Raw genomic sequence first — 6000 nt, 5'->3', positions numbered from 1 at the left:
AAAAATTAATCATAATAAACTTTTCTATCTCGGATTCGTGGTTTCGCAACCTCTGATCCATTTAGGCCTTATTTCGGGATGTTACATACTGCCTAAGACACGGGCGTGTGTCTCAGCTGTGTGTGACACACGGCCGAGTCAGTTTAAAAAGTTGCAAGTCAGGCAGTTACACGGCCTAGTACCCTACACGGGCATATGAGGCCATTTCAAGAGTTGTGCAGCTTGTCACACGGGCGTGTGGCTTGGCCGTGTGACCCAAGTAAGAGAGTTAGAGGGGCACGAACACAGGATGGGACACGTCCGTATGTCCCTATTTCTAATGTTACACGGCCTGAGACATGAGCATGTGTCTCAGTCATGTGAGTCACACGGCCGTGTGACCCTTGCAATATAAGATTTTCTATCTTTTTCATTAATGTTTCAAATGTTCCCGATATAGTTTCGAATCATTTCTAAAGTATTTCTAAGGCCTCGAGGGCTCAAATAAGGGACAATATGTTTATATTTGAATGAATTATACCATGATTTATGAAATGTTTGAATGTGAATTTTTTTAAGTTATGCTTTTACAGTAATACTCCGTAACCCTATTCCGACGAAAGATATAGGTTAGGGATGTGACATGTTTTAAAGTCATTTTGAGAAACACATTACCTGGGACACGAGCTGTCACACAGCCGTGTGCCACACACAACCGTGTGCCACACACAGCCGTGTGTCATTATTGTTTTAGGTGCCAGGTTCAAACGGTCTAAGGCACAGTCTGTGACATGACCGTGTGGCTCAAGTTCGTATGTAACATGATCTGAAACATGGCCTAAGACATGGTTTTATGACCCAACATCGAATGCACACACAGTCTTGTAACACCCTATACCCGGCCTGGTCGCCAAGCCTGAATATCAGGATGCCACACAATCTTCTTATGTCATACACAACAAGTAAAAGCTCATTCTAAAAGAATTGTCTTCTATTTTAGTATTCGTATAGGTTTTAGATGAATCATACTATTTAATTATCATCCTTACATGCTAAACATACATAGAATAGTCCTATAATAATAATTCAAGTTGCGTAAGGTTTATTTAGCAAAATCCCAAAACTGACTACGTAGGTATCGATACTAGAACATGGGTATTGATATTTCGACGCACGGTATCAATAATTTATGGAAAATCAGTACCAAATCAGCATTCTATTTCTCGTCCAAAAATCAAAACCTAGAAAATATTGGTACTATTGAAAAAGTATCAATAAAATTACCCCAAGTATCGATACTTGTGATAGGGTATTGATACCAGTTTACGATTCTGACTTCCTACACAATTGAAAATCATAGAGTTATCGTTTTTACAACACAAATATCGATACCTCTACTTTAGACCAGAAAAATATAACATACACAAGTATAACATTCTAACTTGTACCAATTCATCATGCTATCATATCATCATCAACTAAACATCAAAACGACCGTATTAGCAGTCCCAAACATCAAAAGTAAGTCCGAGAAATAAACAACATAATACGAAATGAATCTCATAAACTTAGGAACAAATAGTCTATGGATGCATCCAAAACATCATGACAAATATTAGTAAAAGTCTACCACATTACCTTATTCCCAAAACATAAACAAGTAACAATAACACCTATGAAAACACGAAAATGGACTTGCTTGGACCACCCTTCGGAACCACATCACTCACACCAACACACAACTAATCTGTAATGGTTTAAAAGGAGTGGGTGAGCTTAACAAGCTCAGTGAATGCCTAGAACAACTACCATGCAAACAATTAATCACGCATTAATGGAACAACCATATAGCACAACACCAACAGTTCCAACTCTAATGTCATATTATAGTTACTCGTGCATTATTTACTAGTTTATTTGCATGGTAATCATATTCCCTTTTAAGCATATATCACAATACTCATATATTCGCATAACATTCAGGCATATATCACAATACTCAAAAACATGTTTATATATAAATTCCATAATGGCCACATATCATATAAACACAAATCACAATACACACATTCATAATTTAAGATAATTTGACACTTGAGCTATGAAACATAAAAGTGAGTTTTATCATCAATCATCGGATACACTAATCTCCAACACACCACATAAACTCATAGATTCAAACATGTCCCTAAAGTGAAGTATAAAGCTGACACTCTCCTTATTTCCCCCCACATGTCCCGTTGAATGGAGCATAGCTCACATTCCCTTATCCCTCCAACATGTCCTAGGGCCTCAACACCCAAAATCATTGTATATATAGGTGAGTACTCAAAATCCTATGACATGCCAACTATATCCAACAGCTTCAAGATCATAAGGCCAAAATGTCAGAAATCAAACACATGTCACTTGTCAATTATCCACGCACTATCATTGCATATTTTTATTTTTAGCAAAACATTGTTACTAATATTTAACATATACAAAACATGTACACATTTACACTTTCATAATAGTTATCATAACCACATATCGTATGTTATAGCATCTTATCTCAATTCACATATTCACAAACACATAATCACATAGTTCACATGATAACATAAGAATGAGAAACCTTACACTCAGAAAGCTATATCTAAATTCCCAAATAACGCATTGAATCATGTCCACAAGCAATTATTCTAAACACTCACCAATACGCTTTTTCCAAGAAGCCAAAAGCTCAATCTATGCTTTCCTAGCTCGTAGATGGTCCTAGCGAATCCATAAATTTAACACAATAATTTTACACAACAATACATTCAAAAATCAGCCAAGGACTCACCACAAGCAATAAAAAACATTAGCCTAAACTATGTTCCCATGTAATTGAAACTTTTAACATAACAAGCTTTAAATTTGAATATATTGGTCTATACTCCGTCTTTTAACCTGAAACCAATTCCATTCATTTTATAATTGACCTACGATTATTTCCCATCCTTTAAACTACAATAAAATACTCAATTCATGGTATCGACTTTTTTGACATATTTTATTGCTATTTTTTTAAAATTCATTAAAACCCAATAAATACATAACGAAACTTGAATGTAAGTTTAGAAACCTTCTAGTTACATCAAAACTAATTGAAAAACACTTTGAAACCATGTTTTTATCCAAAATCTAGAAATCCACCATTAACAACCTAATGGTTAAAAACTTAGTTTTAAAGACCAAATAACATTAAAAACTATTTAGGAGTTGAATTGTTAACTTAGATGACAAAAAAAATTGAGCATTTGATCGGAAACCCGAAAAACTCACAAGCTTGACAATGGAGAAACCAATGGTGATTTTGGGTGTTTTTTTCTTGGTATTTAATGAAGGTTTAAGGCTTGAATGTTGATGGAAATAAAGAGATTATAACAAATATATAATATCACATCAATTCTCATATATAACTTAAAACATGCATAAGATCTAAAGAATGCCAGTTTCTATGTAATCAAATAATTCAAGAAGAAGAGAAATTTATTTTGATTATCTGTTTATACTTATAGATAGAACAAAACCTCACTTTGATGCCAATTGTTGGAAAAATAAGTTTGGAAAATGCAGTAGAAAATAAATTTAGGAAAAAACCAGAGTTTTAATTTTTTTTCCAAAACAAGATTTTGGTTATGATATCTAAAGTAATAAACACTTAATCAAAATTGTACCTTTTTGATTCGTCTAGGATGAATGCTTTGACCGAGTAGTCTTCTCCGCTATCCTCAAGCTCATGTTTGTCAAGTGTGGGCTCGCTTCGGATCAAAAATTTTTTAAAAAAAATTACTAGTGGGGTAATTTTATAATTTCTCTAAACTTTTAGGTCAAATTATAAATCAGAAAAATATCATTAGAATTTTTTTGGAATAATCTCTTCAGAGAATTTTCTCTCTACAACTTTCTCTTGAATTAAAGTGTGTGTAAAGAATGACTCAATGCTCTCTTTATACAGGGGAGAGTTTAGAGAGTTCAACTATGATTAAACTTAATCACTTTAATATTAAATTAATAGAATCTTTATCTACAAAATAAACATTAAATTAAATTTAACATTAAGATAATCATTTTAATATTAAATTAATAAAATACTATTAAAGTAAGTATTAAATTAAATTTAACATTAAACTATTAAAATAATATTATTTTTAGAATAATTAATCTAAAAACAAATTCTGCGGTAGAATTCCAATAGGAGTGTAATTCTTCCACTGCTCAATCACCGACGATCAACTGCCACCGGCCACCGGCACCGCTGTGTTCGGTGATATAGGTGCGACACCCTAAGACATTTCGGCTGTCATCGATTCGGTTTGGGACAATGACGACCCAATCGGTTCGGTCTAGCCACTGGTTGGATCGTTGGTCCGATTTCACGTATTGGGCTTGGTTCGACCAATTTTTGAGTCTTAGTCTCGATTTCCGACTCCCGAACCCAATTTACAATCTCAGGTTCAATTTTCAAGTTTAATTACCTATTAGACCAATTATCTGACTTGAAAATTAACTTCCAAAATATCATATTAATTTTAATTGATATGATTAATTTAATTTTACTTTATCAAAATTAATTTTTCCAAAAATTACTTAGATTTTCCAAATTAATTTTTCAAGAAAATTCTTTAATCAAAATTTCTAATTGAACAATTCTTACGACCACCTAAGTTAATTCCACATCGAATAAATCGATTCAATTAAATTATTTCCAAAGTCGTAAAATTTTCTTCTGATTCAATTGCAATCTGATCAAACTTTTATTGAGCTACCAGGGGGACCAATTGGACATATACAATTAGGCTCTAATGATTGCAATTATATCCAGTAGTATCGTTTCAATAATTCACAGTTACTTAATCATGGAGTTAGGCTACAAGAAGAACCATGATTGAAAACTCCTTATTGTATACTCTTTACAAAAGCAATGCATCCAACTGTTTTGTCCAATGACCTCGTCATGTGTGTGTTACCCTCATATGATATCCTTGATTCCTTTGAGTTAAATCCGTTCACTCAATACAATCCTATTTTATCTCACTGTCACCATTGTGTCTTCTTAATGATTAATATGATCATTGTCAACCAATGACTGTGTTAAATTGCTCGTTCGAGAACAAGCAACCCGTGGCCATGTTACATATTTATCAATCCACACAATGCCAATGAGAGGATATAATTAACTCTTTAATTGAGCTATGAATTCTAACATTGCTAGTAAAGCTATGTCATACACAAGTCATGTACCCAACATACAGGCTATGGGCTCGATCATCTTTAGAGCATAAACCTCCAGTTATATCAAAGCTCATGAGTTGCATTTGTATGGTCAGTGGCTAGCTAGCAGAGTCTTGGAAAAACAAATCCTTAAGGTTTGTCCTCATATGCAATCTTTGACTACATCTACTATTCTGTCACACACTATAGTCTCATTTATGATATTTTGTATCAATGTGTTTTGTCCTTATGTGGTTTCTTTGAGCCTTAGCTATATCTGCACTGTTATAGTGTCATAGTATTTTCATACCTCATATTTGGCCCTCCATAGTGAAGTTAGCAGTGCAAGTCTACTTTACGCTTCTCTACACAATGGACTCGTCGCCTAGGATAAAAACACAAACCGATGTCGATTTCCTCAAATCCCGACACGTTTGGAAGTTAGAATCAAAATATCCTATAGGAGTAAAGTCTCCTTCAAAATACACAAGCATATAATCCCTCATTCTCTGTAAATACTTGAGTATATGCTTAATTGCTTGCCAGTGCCTTGATCTTGGATTCACCTGATATCGACTTACCAACCCTACTGTAAAATAGATATCTAGGCATGTGAATAGCATAACATACATGAGATTTCCTACTATATAAGCATAAGGAACCTTTCTCATGTTCTCTCTTTCTTCCATTGTCTTAGGATTGTCCTCTAAAGAGAGATGAAATCTTGATTCGGAGAGTTGGTTTCCCTTCTTCGAATCAGTCATTGCATAATGCTCCAAT

This window comes from Gossypium hirsutum, chromosome D08 (genome assembly GCF_007990345.1).
Source record: "Gossypium hirsutum isolate 1008001.06 chromosome D08, Gossypium_hirsutum_v2.1, whole genome shotgun sequence".
In the NCBI taxonomy this organism is placed as follows: domain Eukaryota; kingdom Viridiplantae; phylum Streptophyta; class Magnoliopsida; order Malvales; family Malvaceae; genus Gossypium; species Gossypium hirsutum.
This window is presented reverse-complemented; position numbering follows the sequence as displayed.